Here is a 24,765-nt window from a genome sequence, read left to right as displayed (position 1 = left end):
AGTAGGGGCAAAAACTAGCAAATGATGTCCACAAAGTAGCATAGTGAAACATTCCAGAGAACAGGAGGAACTCCAGCTTTAGTCTACAAAATAATCACCTGGAAAGCTTGTTAAAATGCAAATTTCTGAGTTCTATCTCAGATATTCTAATCCAGAAGTGTTCATGATAAGAAGGGCCAGAATGTTCCTCACAAGCAGTCACAGTAATCAATATGATAAATCCGATTATGTCTCACAACTCATGACCACCTAACTCTTCCCAGTTGTAGCTTTGATATTCTTTAGTAAGTCTGTCACACATAGTACTTAATATACAATAATGTAGAAATCAGTATGGTGCTGGCACAAAAACAAATAACAGACCAATGGAACAAGAAGGCCAGAGGTAAACCTACGCACTTATGGGTACCTTATTGTTGATAAAGGAAGCTTGAATAAACAAAGGAGAAAAGACAGTCTCTACAGTAACTGACGGTAGGAAAACTGGACAACTGGGTGTAAAAAGAATAAAATTAGAACACTTCTTAACACCATACACAAAGATAAACTCAAAATGGATTAAAGACCTAAATGTCAGTCCAGAAACTATAAAGCTCCTAAAGGAAAACATACGCAGAACACTGATATAAATCACAGCGAGATCCTCTAGAGTAATGGAAATAAACAAATGGGATCCAGTTAAACTTTAAAGCTTTTGCACAGCAAAGGAAACAATAAACAAGGTGAAAAGACAACCCTCAGAATGGGATAAAATAATTGCAAGTGAAACTGACAAAGGATTGATCACAAGCAGCTCATGCAGCTCAATACCAGAAAACAAACAACCCAATTAAAAAGTAGGCAGAAGACCTAAATAGGCTTTTCTCCAAAGAAAACATGCAGATGGCCAACAAACATGAAAAGATGCTCAACACTGCTCTTTATTAGAGAAATGCAAATCAAAACCACATGAGGGATCACCTCAAACTGATCAGAACGGCCATCATCAAAAAAGCTGCAAACAATAAATGCTGGAGAGGGTGTGGAGAAAAGGGAACCCTCCTGCAGTGTTGGTGGAAATGTAAATTGGAACAGCCACCATGGAGAACAGTACAGAGATTCCTTAGAAAACTAAGAATAAAATTACCATATGACCCAACAGCCCCACTACTAGGCATATATCCTGAGGAAACCATAATTGAAAAAGACACAAGCACCCCGATGTTCACTGCACCACTATTTACAATAGCCAGGACACAGAAGCAACCTTGACGTCCATCAACAGATGAATGGATGAAGAAGTCATGGTACATACATACAATGGAATATTAGCCACGAAAAGGAACACATCTGAGTCCGTTCTAATGAGACCGGATGAACCTAGAGCCTATTACACACAGTGAAGTCAGGCAGAAAGAGAAAATACTGTATACTAACGCATACATACGGAATCTAGATAGATGGTACTGATGAACCTATCTGCAGGGCAGTAATGGAGACACAGACAGAACAGACTTGTGGACACAGCGGGGGAAGGAGACGGACGAATTGAGAGAGTAGCATTACTGTATGTAAAATAGAGCCAGTGGAGATTTGCTGTGTGACAGAAGGGGCTCCCTGGTGGTGCAGAGGTTAAAAGCATCTGCCTGCAATGTGGGAGACCTGGGTTCGATCCCTGGGTTGGGAAGATCCCCTGGAGAAGGAAATGGCAATCCACTCCAGTGTTCTTGCTTGGAGAATCCCATGGATGGAGGAGCTTGGTGGGCTACAGTCCACGGGTCGCAAAGAGTCGGACACGACTGAGCGACTTCACTTTCAGTTCACTTTCAGAAGGAGCTCAACCCAGTGCTCTGTGACAGCCTAGAAGGGTGAGATGCCGGGGGGGGGGGGGGATGTGGGGGAGGTTCAAGAGAGGGGGGACATATGTATACCTATGGCTGATTCATGCTGTATGGTAGAAGTCAACACAATATTGTAAAGCAATTATTCTCTAATTAAAAACAAATTTAAAAAAGAATGTAGAAATGAGTGCAGAAGAGCCTTCTCACATTACAATTAAAGTTAACAATAATGGCCACAATTTTTAAAACCAGATTCAACTTCAAAGGGGACAGACAAGGAGTCTGTCTACCCTTGTAGATAAAGCCATTCTCAATCACCCATGGTAATTCACCCAAGGTAAAGATGACCAAGGAGGCTCTACAGCGCCTCTCCTCCTCCCATGGATATGCCAGATGTTCAGACATGTAGAGCAGTTCCCTCTAAAAAAGATCCAGAAGCTAGCTGAGCAGCTCTTACATATTAAACAAACGAGAAAATACCAAAATAGTAGGAAAGGCTGAGATACACTCTCACCATACATCTTAACCCAGGCACAGCACTGCATCAGCAGAGAACTCCCAGTTCTTAGGTTCTCCCTGAGCACTGAAGCATTCAGACTCCACCTGTAGTACTCTTAACTTTGAAGACTTCCACTTGAGGTATGGGTTCCCAAATCCTTAGCCCTGAAAGCCAACAGGGCATGTGTTTATGAGATCCACAAAGCTATAGAAAATAAACACTCTTGATGGTCACAGCTCACTTCGAGTAGCCCCTCAGGGCCAGGTGCGGAGGGAGCAGGTAGAATAGTCCATCTCCCTGTCTTCCCCTGAAAAAGGCTTATCCACATGCTTTAAAAGCTGCTGCCTGAGACCCAGCTCCTAATCTAGCAGGTGCTAGGGGCAGCTGCAGTCTTCCCCAGAGACTGGGGAAGTTGAAGGACACCTCTCCCATCTTCCAGCCCACTCCAATCACTAGTATCTCCCTGGAAGGAGTTTTTATATACTGTGCCCCAACTTTTATGTCTGATACCCAAGGAGTCGTCCCTGGGTCATCTGGCTCTGACAGCCAATGGGGCTTGCATTCATGAATTCTACAGGATTATAGCAAACAAAAATACAATTCTTAATGGATGCAGGTACCACCATCCCTACCCCCCAGTGACTGTACATCTGTGCTCAGCACAAAGGAACGGGTGAAAAAAAACAAAAACAAATGCCCATTTCCTTTTCTCCCTGCACAGGGCTTAACTACATACCCTCAGCTGCAGCCTCAGGGTCCAGGGTCTAATCAGCCTGCATCTAGGTGCTAACTGTAGTCCCCACCTTTGGATATACAAGTCTTAGCATATCCTCTAAATAAGCCACTAAAAGCAAAGAAGTAGCCTCAAAGAAAATAGTCACAAAAGTTTGAAAGCCAATTAAGAGCTCAGGCTGGGCTGAGCAACAGGATTCATCTCCTACAAGAGACCATTCAGTCAAGACTGGAAGAGGTGGCTGCTTTGTATAATGCATAGTGACAATAAAAAAGAAACAAAGGTAATGTTCCAGATGTGCCATGATAAATATCCAGAACAGATCTAATGAACTAAGTGACTTACCTGAGAGTTCAAAATAATGGTTGTAAAAATGCTCACTGAGGTCAAAAGATCAATGCATGAACAAAGAATTGCAACAAAGATAGAAAACATTAAAAATTGCCAAATAGAAATCACAAAATTTATGAATATAACAAATGCAAAATGAAAATGAGACATCACCTCACACCTGTTGGAACAGTTATCAAAAAGTCTATAAATAATGTGTCAGAGAGTTTGCAGAAAAAAGGGAATCCTTGTACACTGTTGGTGGGAATGTAAGGTGGTGTAGCCATCAGGGAGAACAGTATGGCAGTTCCTCAAAACTAAAAAAGAACTACCATGTGACCCATCAATTCCACTCCCTGTGTTGGGAATAAACAAAAACACAAATTTAAAAAGTTATATACACCCCAATGTTCATATTAGCATTACTAAACAAGAGTGCCAAAGAATGCCCAAACTACCACACAACTGCACTCATCTCACACGGTAGCAAAGTCATGCTCAAAATTCTCCAAGCCAGGCTTCAGCAATAAGTGAACCATGAACTTCCAGATGTTCAAGCTGGTTTTAGGAAAGGCAGAAGAACCAGGGATCAAATTGACAACATCCGTTGGATCATCGAAAAAGCAAGAGAAAAAAATACTGCCATTTGCAGCAATGTGAATGGACCTAGGAAATATTATGGATAGTGAAATAAGTCAGAGAAAGACAAATACTATACTATATAATATCACTTATAAGCAGAATCTAAAAAAATAACACAAATGAATATATGCAAAATAGAAATAGACTAACAGACAGAGCAAATAAACTATGGTTACCAAAGGGGAGACGGACGGGAAGAGGGACAAATTAGGGGTATGAGATTAACAAACTAACATACACAAAACAAGCAACAAGGATATAATGTATAGCACAGGGAATTATAGTGATTATCTTATAATAATCTGTAACAGTATAATCCGCAAAAATACTGAATCACAGTGTGATACACATGAAGCTAAATACTGTAAATCAACTATTCTTCAATAAACACTTTTTAAACTTTAAATGTAAATGGATTAAACTGTCTGATCAAAAGACAAAGTGCCTGAATGGATAAAAATCAAAGCCAAACTATATGTTGACTATGAGTCTCACCTAGCTTAAAGGACACACACAGACTGAAAAGGGAAGGGATGCAAAAACATATTCTTGGCAAATGAAAACCAAAAGAAAACAAAGGTAGCTGTAATTACATTAAACAAAACTTCAACCTGAAAAATTTAACGAGACAAAAAGGTCATTATAAAAGATAAGCCAATCAATCAAAAGGAAGTAAGTTGTAAATATGAGCCCAAAACAAGAACAGCCAAATTCAGCCTTACATTGAAGAAAGCAGGGAAGACCACTAGACCACTCAGGTATGACCTAAATCGAATCCCTTATGATTATACAGTGGAAGTGAGAAATAGATTTAAGGGCCTAGACCTGATAGAGTGCCTGATGAACTGCAGAATGAGGTTCGTGACACTGTACAGGAGACAGGGATCAAGACCATCCCCCTGGAAAAGAAATGCAAAAAAGCAAAATGGCTGTCTGAGGAGGCCTTACAAATAGCTGTGAAAAGCAGAGAAGCAAAACGCAAAGGAGAAAAGGGAAGATATTCCCATTTGAATGCAGAGTTCCAAAGAATAGCAAGGAGAGATAAGAAAGCCTTCCTCAGTGATCAATGCAAAGAAATAGAGGAAAAGAACAGAATGGGAAAGACTAGAGATCTCTTCAAGAAAATTAAGAGATACCAAGGGAACATTTCATGCAAAGATGGGCTCGATAAAGGACAGACATGGTATGGACCCAACAGAAGCAGAAGACATTAAAAGAGCTGGCAAGAATACACAGAAGAACTGTACGAAAAAGATCTTCACGACCAAGATAATTGCGATGGTGTGATCACTTATCTAGAGCCAGACATCCTGGAATGTGAAGTCAAGTGGGCCTTAGAAAGCATCACTACAAACAAAGTTAGCAGAGGTGATAGAATTCCAGTGGAGCTATTTCAAAACCTGAAAGATGATGCTGTGAAAGTGCTGCACTCAATATGCCAGCACATTTGGAAAACTCAGCAGTGGCCACAGGACTGGAAAAGGTCAGTTTTCTTTCCAATCCCAAAGAAAGGCAATGCCAAAGAATGCTCAAACTACTGCACAGTTGCACTCATCTCACATGCTAGTAAAGGAATGCTCAAAATTCTCCAAGCCAGGCTTCAGCAATACATGAACCGTGAACTTAGAAATGCAGAGGAACCAGAGATCAAATTGCCAACATCGCTGGATCATCAAAAAAGCAAGAGAGTTCCAGAAAAACATCTATTTCTGCTTTATTGACTATGCCAAAGCCTTTGACTGTGTGGATCACAATAAACTGTGGAAAATTCTGAAAGAGATGGGAATACCAGACCAGACCACCTGACCTGCCTCTTGAGCAACCTGTATGCAGGTCAGGAAGCAACAGTTAGAACTGGACATGGAACAACAGAATGGTTCCAAATAGGAAAAGGAGTACATCAAGGCTGTATATTGTCACCCTGCTTATTTAACTTATATACAGAGTACATCATGAGAAACGCTGGACTGGAAGAAGCACAAGCTGGAATCAAGATTGCCAGGAAAAATATCAATAACCTCAGATATGCAGATGACACCACCCTTATGGCAGAAAGTGAAGAGGAACTCAAAAGCCTCTTGATGAAAGTGAAAGTGGAGAGTGAAAAAGTTGGCTTAAAGCTCAACATTCAGAAAACAAAGATCATGGCATCCAGTCCCTTCATCCAGTCACTTCATGGCAAATAGATGGGGAAACAGTGGAAACAGTGTCAGACTTTATTTTGGGGGGCTCCAAAATCACTGCAGATGGTGACTGAAGCCATGAAATTAAAAGACGCTTACCCCTTGGAAGAAAAGTTATGACCAACCTAGATAGCATATTCAAAAGCAGAGACATTACTTTGCCAACTAAGGTCTTTCTAGTCAAGGCTATGGTTTTTCCTGTGGTCATGTATGGATATGAGAGTTGGACTGTGAAGAAGGCTGAGCACCGAAGAATTGATGCTTTTGAACTGTGGTGTTGGAGAAGACTCTTGAGAGTCCCTTGGACTGCAAGGAGATCCAACCAGTCCATTCTGAAAATCAGCCCTGGGATTTCTTTGGATGCAATGATGCTAAAGCTGAAACTCTAGTACTTTGGCCACCTCATGCGAAGAGTTGACTCATTGGAAAGACTCTGATGCTGGGAGGGATTGGGGACAGGAGGAGAAGGGGATGACAGAGGATGAGATGGCTGTATGGCATCATGGACTCGATGGACGTTGAGTCTGAGTGAACTCCAGGAGCTGGTGATGGACAGGGAGGCCTGGCGTGCTGCGATTCATGGGGTCGCAAAGAGTCAGACACGACTGAGCGACTGAACTGAACTGAACTGAAAGCAAATAATGATTGTGTAGGGAGAAAAAGAGCAGTGTAATATCAGGGAACTTAAATACTCCACTCAAAAACAGATCGTTTAGCCAGAAAAATCAGCAAGAAGATATTGGGCTTACACTACACGTTAGACAAGATGAACCTGAAAGCCATGACGTAACTTTCCATCTGAACAAGGATCAAACGCACATTTTTCTCAAGCTCACATAGAATATTCTTCAGGATAGATCATATGTTAGGCCACATGTCTTAATAAATTTAAAGTGATTGAAATCCTATCTGGCATCTTTTTCAAACATGATTGTATGAAACTAGAAATCAATTATAAGAAGAAAACTGGAGAGTTCACAAACATGTTGACATTAAACAACATACTCCTGAACAACCACTGAATCAAAGAAGAAATAAAAAAATACTTTGAGACAAATGAAAATGGAAACAAAACATAGCAAAACTTACAAGATATAGCAAAAGCAGTTCTAAAAGGGAAGTTTACAGTGATAAACACTTACATGAAGAAAGAACATCTTGAACAACTATCGTTGTATCTTGAGGACTTAGGAACAAGCTAAGATCCACTGGAGGGGGAAATGGCAACCCATTCCAGTATTCTTGCCTGAACAATACCAGGACAGAAGAGCCTGGCAGGCTATAGTCCATAGGGTCACAGAGAGTGGACTGAGCACAGTCCCACCAAAGTAAGCTCTAGGCTAGGCAAGAGAAAGGAAGTAACAAGGAGTGGAAATAAATGAAATAGAGATTTAAAAGACAACAGAAAAGATTAATGAAACTAACAGCTTCTTTTTAAAAAAGATTGGAGAAGGCAATGGCAACCCACTCCAGTACGCTTGCCTGGAAAATTGCATGGATGGAGGAGCCTGGTGGGCTGCAGTCCATGGGGTTGCCAAGAGTTGGACACGACTGAGTGACTTCACTTTCACTTTTCACTTTCATGCATTGGAGAAGGACATGGCAACCCACTCTAGTGTTCTTGCCTGGAGAATCCCAGGGACGGCGGAGCCTGGTGGGCTGCCATCTATGGGGTCGCACAGAGTCGGACACGACTGAAGCGACTTAGCAGCAGCAGCAGACAAACTTTTAATCAGACTTACTAAGAAAAAGAGAACTTACATCAAGACATAAATAAAAAAGGAGATATTACAACTGATACCACAAAAACACAAAAGATCATAAAGACCACTATGCATTTCTTATATGCCAGCAAGTTGGATAACTTAGAAGAGATGGACTAATTCCTAGAAACAACTTACCAAGACTGGATCATGAGGAAACAGGAAAACCGAATAAATTACTAGTAACGAAACTGAACCAGTAATAGGAAATCTCCCAGCAAAAAAAGAAAGTTCAGGGACAGACAGTTTCACTGGTGACTTCCACAAAACATTTAAAGACTAATTAATACCAATCCATCTCAATCTCTTCCAAAAACAGAAAAGGAAATTGCACTTTCACATTATTTTTACAAGGTCAGCTTTACTTTATCAAAGGCAGACAAAGAGTATACAAAGAAAAAAACTACAGGCCTATATTCCTGATGAACAGTTACAAAAATCCTCATAAAGTATTAGCAAATTGAATTCAACAATAGATTAAAAGGATCAAATTGGATTTATTCCAGTGGTACATGGATGGTTCATGTCAATAAAACGTGACATACACCACATTCACAAAATAAAGGATAAAGAGCATATGGTTATCTCAATAGATGCAGAAAGAGCATTTGACAAAATTCAACATCCATTCATGATTTAAAAAGTCAACAAACTGGGTATTGAGGGACTGCATGTCAACATAATAAAGGCCATATATGTCAAACCCACAGATAACAACCCATGCAATGGTGAAATGCTGAGAGCTTTCCTCTAAGTTTAAGAACAAGACAAGGATACCACTGTCACCAATTTTATTCAACATAGTACTGGAAGCCCTAGCCAGAGCAATTAGACAAGAAATAGAAATAAAAGGCATTCAAATTACAAAAGAAGAAGTAAAACTATCACAGTTAGCAGATGATATATTGTATTTAGAAAACCCTAAAGAATCTACTAAAACACTGTTAGAAATATTGGGTTGGCCAAAAAGTTTGTTGTTTTTTTTAACATCTTATGGAAAACCCCAGTGAACTTTTTTGATCAGCCCAACAATAAACAGAGTTCCAAAGAATAGCACAGAGAGAGAAAAAAGCCTTCCTCAGTGATCAGTTGAAAGAAATAGAGAAAAAAATAGAATGGGAAAGACTAGAGATCTCTTCAAGAAAATTTGTGATACAAAGGGAGCATTTCATGCAAAGATGGGCTCAATAAAGGACAGAAATGGTATGGACCTAACAGAAGCAGAAGATACTAAGAAGAGGTGGCAAGAATACACAGAAGAACTGTACAAAAAAGATCGTCATTACCCAGATAAGCATGATGGTGTGATCACTCACATAGAGCCAGACATCCTGGAGTGTGAAGTCAAGTGGACCTTACAAAGCATCACTACAAGCAAAGCTAGTGGAGGTGATGGAATTCCAGCTGAGCTATTTCAAATGCTGAAAAATGATGCTGTGAAAGTGCTGCACTCAATACGCCAGCAAATGTGGAAAACTCAGCAGTGGCCACAGGACTGGAAAAGGTCAGTTTTCATTCCAATCCCAAAGAAAGGCAATGCCAAAGAATGTACAAACTACTGCACAATTGCACTCATCTCACACACTAGTAAAGTAATGCTCAAAATTCTCCAAGCCAGGGTTCAGTATGTGAACTGTGAACTTCCAGATGTTCAAGCTGGATTAGAAAAGGCAGAGGAACCAGAGATCAGATTGCCAACATCTGCTGGATCATTGAAAAACCAAGGGAATTCCTGAAAAACATTTACTTCTGCTTTATTGACTTTGCCAAAGCCTTTGACTGTGTGGATCACAAGAAACTGGAAAATTCTTCAAGAGATGGGAATACTAGACCACCTGACCTGCCTCTTGAGAAATATGTATGCAGGTCAGGAAGCAACAGTTAGAACTGGACATGGAACAACAGACTGGTTCCAAATAGGAAAAGGAGTACGTCAAGGCTGTATATTGTCACCCTGCTTATTTAACTTCTATGCAGAGTACATCATGAGAAATGCTGGGCTGGAAGAAGCACAAGCTGGAACCAAGATTGCTGGGAGAAATATCAATAACCTCAGATACGCAGATGACACCACCCTTATGGCAGAAAGTGAAGAAGAACTAAAGAGCCCCTTGATGAAGGTGAAAGAGGAGAGTGAAAAAGCTGGCTTAAAGCTCAACATTCAGAAAACTAAGATCATGGCATCAAGTCTCATCACTTCATGGCAAATAGATGGGGAAACAATGGAAACAGTGACAGACTATTTTTTGGGGCTCCAAAATCACTGCAGATGGTGGCTGTAGCCATGAAATTAAAAGATGCTTGCTCCTTGGAAGAAAAGTTATGACCAACCTAGACAGCATATTCAAAAGCAGAGACATTACTTTGCCAACAAAGGTCTGTCTAGTCAAAGCTGTGGTTTTTCCAGTGGTCATGTATGGATGTGAGAGTTGGACTATAAAGAAAGCTCAGCGCCAAAGAATTGATGCTTTTGAACATCTCCAACAGTATTGGAGAAGACTCTTGAGAGTCCCTCGGACTGCATGGAGGTCTAACCAGTCCATCATAAAGGAAATCAGTTCTGAATATTCTGTGGAAGGACTGATGGTGAAGTTGAAACTCCAGTACTTTGGCTACCTGATGCGAAGAACTGACTCATTGGAAAAGACCCTGATGCTGAGAAAGACTGAAGGTGGGAAGAAAAGGGCACAACAGAGGATGAGATGGTTGGATGGCATCACTGACTTGATGGACATGAGTTTAAGCAAGCTTCGGGAGTTCATGATGAACAGGGAAGCCTGGCATGCTACAGACCATGGGGTCACAAGAGTCAGACACGACTAAACGACCGAACTAAATAATAAACAATTTCAATAAAGTTGTAGAGTACAAAATCAATATAAAAAATCAATTTCTTCTCTATACCTTAACAATGAATTACCCAAAAAAGCAAATTAAGACAACCTAGGAATAAATTTTACCAAGGTAAGAAATTGTACACTGAAAATGTAGGAAAGATGACACAAATAAATGGAAAGATATTCTGTGTTCATGGACTGGAGGTATTATTATTATTAAAATGTCCATACTGACCAACCTAGACAGCATATTAAAAAGCAGAGACATTACTTTGTCAACAAAGGTCCCTCTAGTTAAGGATATGGTTTTTCCAGTAGTCATGTATGGATGTGAGTTGGACTATAAAGAAAGCTGAGCGCCGAAGAATTGATGCTTTTGAACTGTGGTGCTGGAGAAGACTCTTGGGAGTCCCTTGGACTGCAAGGAAATCCAACCAGTCCATCCTAAAGGAGATCAGTCCTGGGTGTTCATTGGAAGGACTGATGTTGAAGGTGAAACTCCAATACTTTGGCCACCTGATGCGAAGAGCTGACTCATTGGAAAAGACCCTGATGTTGGGAAAGATTGAGGACAGGAGGAGAAGGGGACAACAGAAGATGAGATAGTCGGATGGCATCACCGACTCAATGGACATGGGTCTGGGTAGACTCCGGGAGTTGGTGATGGACAGAGAGGCCTGGTGTGCTGCACTTCATAGGGTTGCAAAGAGTCAGACACGACTGAGCGACTGAACTGAACTAACCCAAAGCAATCTACAGATTCAATGCAATTCCTATGAAAATGCCAAAGGCTTTTTTCATATAAATAGAAAAATCTTAAAATTTGGAACCTGGCTCTCTGGCCAGTGATTTACCTGGGCATCTCCATGCACTGGGCCAAGCTGCCTCTGAGACCATCCTTCGAGTGCCCAGGGAGCCAGCAGGTGGTGGCCCTCACCAGGGACCCTCCAGCGGGCCCAGGGGGACAAAATCCAGCATAGGCATATTGAGGCAAGTTGAAAGATTTAATATGAGGCACAGGAGCAGATAATGCCTAAAAGCAAGCAGTAGTTGGCACACATTTAGAGTAGGGCAGCATTTCCTTCTCCCACTGCTGCTCAGATGGCAGACATTAGTCAAATTCGGTATGAAATGGAATACACTGAAGGTATTAGTGAATGAGGGCCCTGGAAAAATTAAAGGTAGCACCACCAAATGCTGACCTGGAACAAGAATTCCAAGAAGGAGTTTCAAATGCTAGTGTGATTCTGCAGTTCCAGAGAGAATTGTTGTAGCCAGAATTCCATTTTCAAGACAACCAGATCTTGACCTTATACAATCAACTCCCTTTAAGGCTATGGCACTAAAAATACCACATCGTGTGCTTATGGTAAGTGAGAGATCACTAAATTTTCTGGATTTAGAAAGCCCTCGTCCAACCCCTCAAAATGAAGCAAGTCATGTAGCTGGCAGCCTAAGAAGATCACTCTGTGAGTGGGAAATGCTGTTAGCCAAAATGGCCAGCTGGTCAGAAGTGACTCCATGTAGGCATTTCAAATATGGATGCAACTATTAAAGGAACTTCAGAGGACTGACAATTGTAGATGTAGCTTCATTAAGATGACAGGCAATCAAGCTAAACAGACACCTACAACTTCTAGAAGAGGAGACCAAAAAACGTGCTAAAAGAGAAATGGCCATGTACTCAAGTACTGTAGCATTCCAACTGTTTAACAGCTCGCTCTGGTTTTGCCACTAGAGGTAACCTCAACTCTCAGAAATATTGTCTCAACAGCTGCAAATAAAAATAATTTTTAATTTGTTTCTGTCTTTGCATTGCATGCTGTTTCACAGTCTATGACCTGAAAATGTTATTTCTCCCAGAGAGGAGGGGGGAAGGACTTATATTTGGAGAGGCAAAGGTATCTGTCACTGGACTGTATTTACTTTTAACCAGTTCTGCCATGACACCTACTTAAAATTCTCACTTTGCACGTGATGTAAATAGGATCGAAGTTTTTTTAAGGAATTTTTTTTTTTTGCCTCATCAGTCTGCATAACTAATTATGAATGGGAGAGAAAGTGTACAGAAAGTGGATTTAGAGAAATGTCTGTAAAGAAAAAAAATAGTACTTCATTTTGTCCTGTTTGTAGTGTTTTCTCAAACACCATTAGATTGAACAGTAAATAGACATTTTTGTATCCACATTTCAACATTAACCTTACTAAAGTCATTGTCTGGTGTCAGATTTAATAAAATCAAGCCACCCCAAGTCTCATGATCACCTTCAATAAAATAATTCCTAACATTTTCAGCAGTTTATCTAAAATGTGAGCAAAAATGTGCATTTTTATTTTGCAGATGGTTTTCTATAAAGTACAGTTTTACAAAGTTCGTGTATGAATGATTTAAGAAACTGAAGGTGCAAATGTAGTATATTTAATAAATTGTCAAACAAAAAAATTTTTTTTGAAACCTGAAAAAAACCTAAATAGCCAAAGTAATCTTGAGATAGAACAAAGCTAAAGGCATTACACTTCCTGATTTCAAACTGTCCTGCAAAGCTGTAATAATCAAAGCAATATGATATAAAAAAAAACCACCAAAAAACAGTATGATACAGTCATAAAAACTGACGCATAGATCACTGGAACAGAATAGAGACCCTGAAAATGAACTCATGTTATACTGTCAATTAATTTATGACAAAGAAGCCAAGAATATACAGTTCAGAAAGGATACCTCTTCAATAAAAGGTGTTTAAAAAATTGGTTAACCATATGAAAAAGAATGAAACAGGATCAGTACTTATAAAACACTGAAAAGTCAACTCAAAATGGATTAAAGACTTGAATGTATAACCTGAAACCATAAAACTCCCATAAGAAAACATAATGGGTAAGAAGCTACTTGCCATTGGTCTTTGCAGTGATATTTTGTATTTAACAGCAAAAGAAAAGGTAACAAAAGCAAAAATAAATGTGATTACATCCTAAACTATTCTTATGTGATTTACTCCTAAGTATTCCTAGTCTTTTAGAAACTAAAAAGATTCTACACAGCAAAAACAACCATCAACAAAATGAAAATTTAAGCTATGAAACAGAAGAATATATTTGCAAACCACATATCTGTTAAGGGATTAATATTCAAAATATTCTTGGAATATACACAACTAATAGCCAAAAAATCCCCAACTAAAAGTGGGTAAAACATCTAAATAGACATTATTCAATAAATAAATACAGATGGCCAACAGATGCATAAAAAGTACTCATTCTCACTAATTGTTATTTGTTCACTAAGACGTGTCCAACTCTTTGCAGCTCCATAGACTGCAGCATACCAGGCTTCCCTGTCCTCTACCCTCTCCTGGAGCTTGCTCAAACTCATGTCCATTGAGTCTGTGATGCCATCTAACCATCTCATTCTCTGTCACCCACTTCTCCTCCTTGCCCTCTTACTACTGGGGAGATGCAACTTGAAACCACCTTACACAGGTTAGAAGTCTATTATAAAAAAAAAAAAGATGAGATAACAAATGCAGGCAAATATGTGGAGAAAAGGTAATTCCTGTACACTGTTTGTTGGAATGTAAACTTGTACAGGCACTATAGAAAACAGCACGGAAATTAAAAATTGAACTACCATTTGATCCAGCAATCCAACTTCTGAACATATTCTGATTTCCTTTGGTAGCCAAATAATTAACTTGAAGTGATATCTGTCCTCTCACAGTCATAAAATCATTATTCAAATAGACATGGTATGGAGAAAACCGAAGTGCATGAAGAAAATAAAGAAAACGTGGCATGTGTGTAGTGATCTGCATTTCCCTATGTATATACACATACACTGAAGTAGGAAATGGCAACCGACTCCAGTGTTCTTGCCTGGAATAACCTGCGGTCAGAGGAACCTGGTGGGCTATAGTCCATGGGGTCGCAGAGCTGGACACGACCTAGTGACTGAGCACATATACATACACAGAGTGGAACATTATTTAGCCTTAAAGAAAGAAAGCCTGTCTTTTGTAACAACATAGATGAACCCAGAAGGCGTTATGCTAAATGAAATATTTTTAAAGAGGTAAGAAAATGAAATCAATCTCATGGAAACAGAGTGAAAAAGTGGTTGTCAGTGGCTAGAGAGTGGGGGAAATAGGACAAGGTTAGAAAAACAGCATAAACTTTCAGTTATAAGATGAATAAAGTCTGAAAATCTAATTTGTAATATGGTGACTATAGTTGATAACACTGTATTGTACAACTGAAACTTGCTAAGATGGAAAACTTGTATGTTTTCATAAGTAAAGTGGGGTAATGAATGCATTAATTTAGTCAGTGAGGAAGAGACCTCTTTCACAATGTACATGTATATCAGATTAACATTTTGCTGTATACTTTCAATGACTTACAATTTTGTCAATTATACCTCAATAAAGTTGGATAAAATAATGAATTTTTTTAAAAAAGAGGCAAGGTAGCTCCCTAGTGGTCCAGTGGTTAAGAATCCTCCTGCCAATGCAGGGGACACACGTTCATTTCTGTCCAATAACATTCCACATACTTTCAGTTCAATTAAGTTCAGTCGCTCAGTCGTGTCCAACTCTTTGCGACCCCATGGACCGCAGCAAGCCAGGCTTCCCTGTCCATCATCAACTCTAGGAGCTTGCTCAAACTCACGTCCATCGAGTTGGTGATGCCATCCAACTGTTCCATCCTCTGTCATCCCCTTCTCCTCCCGCCTTCAATCTTTCCCAGCATCAGGGTCTTTTCAAATGAGTCAGTTCTTCGCATCAGGTGGCCAAAGTATTGGAGTTTCAGCTTCAGTATCAGTCCTTCCAATGAACATTGAGGACTGATTTCCTTTAGGATTGACTGGCTGGATCTCCTTGCAGTCCAAGGGACTCTCAAGAGTCTTTTCCAACATCACAGTTCAAAAGTATCAATTCTTCAGCACTCAGCTTCTTTATAGTCCAGCTCTCACATCCATACATGACTACTGGAAGAACCATGGCTTTGACTAGACAGACTTTTGTTGGCAAAGTGATGTCTCTGCTTTTTAATATGCTGTCTAGGTTGGTCATAGCTTTTCTTCCAAGGAGCAAACATCTTTTAATTTCAGGGCTGCAGTCACCATCTGCAGTGATTCTGGAGCCCAAGAAAATAAAGTTTGTCACTGTTTCCATTGTTTCCCCATCTATTTGCCATGAAGTGATGGGACTGGATGCCATGATCTTAGTTTTCCGAATGTTGAGCTTTAAACCAACTTTTTCACTCTCCTTTTTCACTTTCATCAAGAGGCTCTTTAGTTCTTTGCTTTCTGCCATAAGGGTAGTGTCACCTGTGTATCTAAGCTTATTGATATTTCTCCCGGCAATCTTGATTCCAGCTTGTGCTTCATCCAACCCAGCCATTTCGGATGATGTACTCTGCATATAAGTTAAATAAGCAGGGTGACAATATACAGCTTTGACGTACTCCTTTCCCGATTTGGAACCAGTCTGTTGTTCCATGTCCAGTTCTAACTGTTGCTTCCTGACCCGCATACAGATTTCTCCGGAGGCAGATCAGGTCGTCTGGTATTCCCATCTCTTTCAGAATTTTCCACAGTTTGTTGTGATCCACACAGTCAAAGGCTTTGGTGTCATCGTCAATAAAGCAGAAATAGATGTTTTTCTGGAACTCTCTTGCTTTTTTGATGATCCAGCGGATGTTGGCAATTTGATCTCTGGTTCCTCTGCCTCTTCTAAATCCAGCTTGAACATCTGGAAGTTCACAGTTCACATACTACACACAGCTAAGCCCATGGGCCACGATTACTGAAGCCTGAGCTCTAGAGCCCATGCTCTCCAACAAGAGAAGCCATCACTACAGCGAGAAGCCCACACACCACAGTGGATGAGCAACCTCCCCTCACCAAAACCGCAGGCATCAGTGAAGAGCCTGGTGTGGCAATGTAGACCCAGTGCAACCGATAAATAATGAAAATTAAAAAAATTTAAAAAGATGACAGAAGACTGGAAATCAGAAATCCATCTACCTTGGTACTTTATTTTGATGTAGTCTGCTATTGTGACAGTTCAGTAAAATCCTTCTTCACATAAACATTTAAAGGAATGTTTCACAAAGTGAAACAGACTAGCAAAGAATTTGGTTTTAACTCCTGTGTCACAATTTTTCCAGGTGATAAAGTATGTAATATATTTGATATATGCTCTGAAATAATGAGAAAGGGACTAAGTGGGAGTAAAGATGAGAGAAGCCTGGCTGTTGATAAATCATTAAAACTGTGTCAGTGGGTACAAGAAACTCTACCAGTTCCAGTTCAAAACGGCGGCAAAGGTGCGTCCTGAACTATCTCCTCCCACAGACACAGTACATCTACAGCTGCACATGGAACAATTTCCTCTGCAAGAAACCAAAAAACGAGATAAGTTACTCCTACACGTTGAGAAAATGAGAAAAAAGAAAGACCACACCACAATGGGTAGGAGAGGCTGAGAGACTATCTCACCAAAAACCCCACCCTCAGAGCAGCAACTCATAACTGGGAGGGAATTCACAACCCTGAGCATCTCCCTAAGAAGTGAAAGGTTTGAACCCCAAGCTGGTACTTCAACTTTTAAAATTTTTTTATTGAAGTATAGTTGACTTACGTGTTGTGTTAATTTCTGGTGTACAGCAAAGTGATTCAGTTATTATCATGGGTATGTATGTGTGTGTGTGTGTACTGTATTTCATATTCTTTTCCATATGGTTCATTATAAGATAGTGAATATGGTTCCCTGTACTATGCAGTATGACCTTGTTGTTTATCCATTTTATATATTAATATAATAGTTTATATTTGCTAATCCCAAACTCCCAATCATCCCTCCCCCCCAACCCCCTTCTCCCACCTGGCAACCGCAAGTCTTTTCTCTATGTTTATGAGTCTGTTTCTGTTTCATAGATCGACTCATTTGCGTTATATTTTAAATTCCACATGTAAGTGATATCATATGATATTTGTCTAACTTACTTCATTTAGTATGATAGTCTCTTGGTTCACTCATGCTGATGAAATGGCACTATTTCATTCTCTATTTTATGGCTGAGTAGTATCCCACTGTGTATATATACACCTCTTCTTTATTTATTCATCTGTTGATGGACATTTAGGTTGCTTCCATGGCTGACTATTGTAAATAATGCTGCTTTAAACACTGGTTGGCACTTCAACTTATAAGTTCTGTGTCTGAGAGATGAGCCCCCAAAATACCTAGTGTGAAAATTCAGAGGATGAGATGGTTAGATATCATCCAACTGACTCAATGAACATGAATTTGAGCACACTCTGGGAGACAGTGCAGGACAGGGGAGCCTGGTGTGCTGCAGCTCATGGGGCCGCAAAGATTCGGACGCGACTTAGTGACTGAGCAACAACAGCCTGAAGTTCCGGCTTCTAATCAGCCTGAATCGAGTGCTACGATCTGCCCCCCTGGGGTCAGTGACAGGTTCTGGCGCATGCTCAACTCCTTGGAGGCACTAAGAATAAAGTAGGGGGCTTGGACAACCATATGTTCAGGACACAACCAAGAGCTAGGGCAAGATACTGCTCCTTCAAGTCTTGGAAAGGCATATATTTTACCTAACGCATAGAAACCAACACAGAGAATCAAGGAAAATGAAGAAATAGGGATATGTTCCAAATGAAAGAACAAGATGAAGCCTCAGAAAAAGATCTTAATGAAATTGACATAAGTGATTTACTCTATAAAGAGTTCAAAATAATGATTGTAAAGATGCTCACTAAACTCAGAGCAATGGATCAACAAAGTGAGAATTTCAACAGAGGTAGAAAATGTAAGAAAGTACCAAACAGAAACTACAGACCTGAAAAATATAGTAATGAAACTGAAAAATACAATAGAGGGGCTCAACATCTGATTATATGACGCAGAAGAAAAGATTAGTGAACTCAAATACAGCAATAGAACTTATCCAATCAGAGCAACAAAAAGAAAAAAGAATTTAAAAAAGTGAAGATAGCTTAAAGGGACTTATAGGATAACAACAAGGTTATCAAAAGGAGAAGAGAGAGAAAGAGGCAGAAAATTTACCTGAAAAAATGTGGTTGAAAATTTCCTTAACCTGAGGAAAGAAACAGACATCCAGATCCAGGAATTCCAGAGAGTTACAAATAAGATAAACCCAAAGAGACTGACAACAAGATATGATAATTAAAACATCAAATGTTAAAAGACAAGAAGAGGATCTTTAAAACAGCAAGAATAAAAAATGTGTTCACTACAAGGGGAACCCCATAAGACTATAAGCAGATTTTTCAGCAGAAACTTTTCAAACCAAAAAAGAGTGTCATGATATCTTCAAAGTGCTGAACAAAAAAAAAAAAACAACCTGCCAACCAAGAATACTCTACCTGGCAGAGCTGTCCTTCAGAATTGAAGGAGAGATGAAGAATTTTCAAGACAGCAAAAACTATAGGAGTTTATTACCATGAAACCAGCCTTACAAAAAATGTTAAAGGTACTTCTTTAAGTTGAAATGAAATGGTACCATTTAGTTAATTGGGCTTTCCTGGTGGCTCAGAGGTTAAAGCGTCTGCCTGCAATGAAGGAGACCTGGGTTCGATCCCTGGGTCAGGAAGATCCCCTGGAGAAGGAAATGGCAACCCACTCCAGTATTCTTGCCTGGAAAATCCCATGGATGGAGGAGCCTGGTGGGCTACAGTCCACGGGGTCGCAAAGAGTCGGACACGACTGAGTGACTTCACTTTCTATTAGTTAATAGGAAAGCACATGAAAGTACAAATCTCATGGGTAATGGTAAGAATATGGTAAAATTCAGAATAATCTAATGTTGTAAAGACACTGAAGTAATCACAAAGCTAGCATGAACATTAAAAAAGGAACTTTGTAAAATCACCTACAATAATTTGTGATGGACACATAAGATGTAAATTGTGACATCAAAAACAAAACATGAGTGACATCAGCATCCTGCTGGAGTGAGACACTCCCTTTGTCTTTCCTCTTCAATCTATAACCAGTAAAACACCACAGCTCAACAAAGCCACATCTGCCCAATACACCAGGATGCTGGAGAATTCCACACACCTGTACATTTAAAGGTGGGTGGTGTGTGTGCGTGCTCAGTTGTGCCCAAATCTTTGTGACCCCATGGACTGTAGTTGGCCAGGCTCCCCTGTCTACGGGATTCTCTAGGCAAGAATACTGGAGTGGGTTGCCATTTCCTACTCCAGGGGATCTTTCCGACCCAGGGATCCAACGTGTGTCTCTTGTGTCCCCTGCATTGGCAGGTGGATTCTTTACCCCTGAGCCACCTGGGAAGCCCAAAGGTGGGTGGGCTGGAACACAAACAGGACGTGGAACCGGGGGGAACAGCAGAGGCAGTACCTGCCACCCTGCCTCCTAGCTGCAGCAGGTAAGCCTGCAGGCCCAGAAAACCTGGCGGCAGCAGGGGAGGCGGCATGCCTGACTCCCGTTTCCTGGCCTCAGTGGCATTCACGGCCACAGCTACCCCGGCAGCGTGGGCAGTGAGGGCTATGTTCTGCCCCTGCAAGCACAGAGGCACCCATGACTCCAGCCCCTAGTCCCCCTACCTCACTCCCATCCACGGTGCTGCACCCGAGAAACCCAACACCCTCAACATGGTAGAGGTACCTGTGACCCCATCTCTCTGCTTACCTCCCCTGCAGCAGCAGAGCCTACAGTTCAGATCTGGGACATGGCAGGCGTATCTACCATCCCAGTCCTCAGGAGGTGACACCAGCAGCAGCAGGGCACCAACGCCCAGAGGCACAAGCAGTGCCAAGGACGGCACTGGGCAGGGGACACCTCAGACAGGTAAAGAGCTGACTCACACATAACCAGAAGCACCTCAGGGAGGAAAACAAAAATCTTGTGCTATAGTGACACCTACTGGAAAACAAAAGAGAGCACTTTAATTTCTAAATTGTTGAATCATTAGAATCAAGCCAAAAAAAAAAAAAAAAAGAGAAAGAGAGAGAAAGGTTTTACCTAAGGAAGAAAGATGTCCATTACTTCAGCTGCTCCAGCAAAGGAACAGCTCATCAAGTATCATGAAAACCCATAATAATGCTGTATTCAAAACAGAAAATGACAATTCTCTATAAATCAAAGTCATAGAATACTGTGATCTAACTGATAAAAAGAATTCAAAATAGCTGTCACAAAGAAATTCAAGAAAATCCAGTGAGCTCAGGAATAAAATTAAGAAACAGAAGGAATATTTTACTAAAAAGACTGATGCTCTACAAGAGAACCAAACAAATTCTGGAGCTGAAGAATTCAATAAATGAGATGAGAAATGGAATTTGGAAAGCAGTGGAAATAGAGCAGACTTTATGGAAGAGAGAATCAGCAAGCTTGAAGACAGAAATCTAAAAATGATACAGATAGAAGAAAGAAGAGAAGTAAGATCTAGAGAAAACTGGGGAGATCTATGAGAACTATCCAACTTTTTCAGGAAGGGTCATATTAGGATAATGGGTATCCCGGGAGAGAAGCAAAAGGCAGCAGAGAGTTTAAAGAAATAATAGTCGAGAACTTCCCAAACCTGGAGAAGGAACTGGGTATACAAATCCATGTAGCTAAGAGAATATCTAATTACCTCAGTGCAAAAAAGACTTTCCCTAAGACACATTATCTTAAAACTGTCAAAAGTCAATGACAAATAATTTTAAAGGCAGCCAGGGAAACAAGGATGGTAACCCACAAAGGAATCCCTATTAGATCATCAGTAGATTTCCTGGCAGAAACGCTAGAGGCCAGGAGAAAAGTGGACGTTCTCAAAATATTGAAAGAAAAACTGTCAACTGAGAATACGCTATCCAGCAAAGTTGTCATTCGGATATGAAGGAGAAGGAAAGGCTTTCCCAGACACACTAAAGCTGAGGTAATTCTTCAACAATGGACCTGCCTTCTAGAAGTGCTGAAAGGAACTCTTCTACCAGAAAAAAAAAAAAGGCAAAGGTACATAAAACCTTGAGTAAGGTGATAAACAGTATCAGAAAATTGCCACTCTATATCAGAATAACTTTTAAAATATTTTATTATAGCATAAAGGTTAAAGGGGGGAAAGCAGTAAAAAATAACCACTTCAATCTGTTAAACTCAAAACATAAAGAGGGATAATTTCAGACAACAAGAACATAAAAGGGGGGGCAAACAAGGATGAAACCTATTTAGGCAAGCGAAGATAAGATGCCATCAGCAGAAAATCAGACTGTTTCTCCTATGAGACGATGTATACAAGCACTAAGTAACCACAATACAAATCTAGAGCCAAGACAAGCAACACAACAAAGGATGAAAGTGAGAAAAACACAGAAAACCGCTAAACCAAAATAGCGGACAGAAACAGAGGGAAAAAGAAAGAACGGAGATATACAGCCATATATATATATATATAAAACACACACACATATAATTTTTTAAAAAGTAATACTAAGTACTCATTTATCAATAATCAATCTAAATATAAATGAATTCATCAAACAAAAGACACAGAGTGGCTAGAATCAACTATATGCTGACTCTAGAAAACTCTGAATAGACTAATCAAGAGTAAAGAGATGGAAACAGTAATCAGAAGAGTGTGTGTATCTCAATCGCTCGGTCATATCTGACTCTTTGCGACCCCACGGACTGTAGTCTGCCAGGCTCATCTGTTCATGGAATTCTCCAGGCCAGAATCCTGGAGTGGGTAGCCATTCCCTTTTCCTGGGGATCTTCCCAACCCAGGGATCAAACCCAGGTCTCCTGCATCAGCAGGTAGATTTTTACTGTCTGAGCCACCAGGCAAGCCTGAGGGAAAAAAAGTCCAGGATATATTCTGCCAAACATGCAAAGAAGATTTAATACCCATCCTTCTCAAATTCTTCCAAAACACTGAAGAAGAAGAAGTGCTTCCTAACTTATTTACAAGGTTAATATTACCCTGTTATCAAAACCAGGCAACAACACAAAGGAAGAAAATTAAAGGCCATTATCTGTGAAGAACACAGCTTCAAAAATCATCTCAATAGATGAGAAAAAGCATCTGACAAGATTTAACACCTATTTATGATTAAAAAAAAAACTCTCAATAAAATGTGTACAGAAATATATACCTCAGAATAATACTGGCCATATATGAAAATATAGCTAATCTACAAGAATAAGACAAGGATGGCCACCCTAACCACTTTTATTTCAAAATACTATCGGAACACCTAAGCCAAAGCATTTAGGCAAGGAAAAATAAAGGCATCCAAATCAGAAAGAAAGAAGTAAAAATGCAAAAAAAACTATCTGCAGATGATATGATTTTATACATAGAAAGCCTGAAAGACCACATGCACACACAAAACTATTAGAAATAATAAATGAGTGCAGTACAGTTGCAGAGTACAAAGTCAGCAGTCAAAAATCTGCTGCGCTTCTATATGCTAGCAGTGAGCTCACAAAAAGGAAAATTAAAGAAACAGTCTCATTTATAATCATAACAAAATGAAGAAAGTACAACTGAGGTGAAAGATCTCTATGGTGAAAACTGTAAGATGCTGTTGAAACTGGAGAAGACACCAAAAATGGAAAGATATTCCACGCTCATGGATTGGAAGAGTTAATGTTGTTAAAATGTCCAGGTTACCTGAAGCAATCTACAGATTCAATGCAATACCTATCAAAATTCCAAGGATACTTTTCAGAGAAATAGAAGAAAAAATTTTAAAACATACATGGAACAGATTCTGTAAAGATCTGTTCAGAATCTTTACAGATTCTGTAAGAAGATTCTGTACAGCCAAAGCAATCCTGAGAAGTAAGAACAAAGCAGGAGGTATCATACACCCTCATTTCAAGCTGCATTACAAAGCTACAGTAATTAAAAAAACAACAAAAACACTTATATAGATCAATGCAACAAAATAGGAACCACAGAAATAAACCTACACAAACATGGACAATTAATTTATAGCAAAGGAAAAAGAATATACAATGGGGAAAAGATAGCCTCTTCAATAAATGGTTACAAAATGACAGCCACATGCAAACAAAAATGAAACTAGGCTTCTATCTCACACCATACACAAAAATCAACTCAGATTAGAGACTTGAATATAAGACCTGACACCATAAAACTCCTAGAAGGCAACACAGGTAGTATTTTCTTTGACATATTAGTATGCTCTTAGCAGTATCTTTCTGGATGTGTCTTTTCAGGAAAGGGAAATAAAAGCCAAAATAAATAAATGGGGTTAAATCAGACTAAAAATCTCTGTTCAGCAATGGAAACCATTAACAAAATGAAAAGATAGCCTACTGAATGGGAGAAGAGAAGATACTTCAAATGATATATCTGACAAGAGGTTACTATCCAAAATATATAAGAACTCATACAACTCAATATTAAAAAACAAACAAGCAGATTAAAAAATGGAAGGAGGAGCCAAATAGACACTTTCCAAAGAAGATACACAAATGGCCATTGGGCACATTAAAAGATGTCCAACATCACTAATTACTAGGGTGGTTCTCATCAAAACCACAATGAGAGATCATCTCATTCTTGTTAGAATGGTTATTGTAAAAAAGGCAAGAAATAACAAGTGATGGCAAAGATATGGATGAAATGGAACCCTCAAACACTGTTGGAAAAGACCCAATGCTGGGAAAGATTGAGGACAGGAGAAGTGGGCAACAGAGGATGAGACTGTTGGATGGCATCACTGACTCAACGGACATGAGTTTGAGCAAACTCTGAGAGATAATAAAGGACGGGGAAGCCTCGCGTGTCTGCAGTCCATGGGGTCACAAAGAGTCAGACATGACTTAGGGACTGAACAACAACAACATACACTGCTGGTGGGAATACAAATTGGTGTGGCCACTATGAGGACGTCCCTGGTGGCTCAGCAGTAAAGCATCCATCTGCCTGCCAATGCA

General features: G+C 39.9%; 1 protein-coding gene and 1 pseudogene across 5 annotated transcripts in view; one reads left to right on the top strand and one right to left on the bottom strand.

Annotated features, from left to right (window-relative positions):
- Positions 1-24,765, bottom strand: part of RAVER2 (ribonucleoprotein, PTB binding 2) — a 146,424-nt gene that overhangs the window by 2,611 nt on the left and 119,048 nt on the right. The window lies entirely within an intron of this gene.
- On the top strand, positions 11,545-12,552 carry LOC102175733 (annotated as a pseudogene).

Source organism: Capra hircus, chromosome 3 (assembly GCF_001704415.2).
Source record: "Capra hircus breed San Clemente chromosome 3, ASM170441v1, whole genome shotgun sequence".
NCBI classification, from domain to species: domain Eukaryota; kingdom Metazoa; phylum Chordata; class Mammalia; order Artiodactyla; family Bovidae; genus Capra; species Capra hircus.
This window is presented reverse-complemented; position numbering and strand designations above follow the sequence as displayed.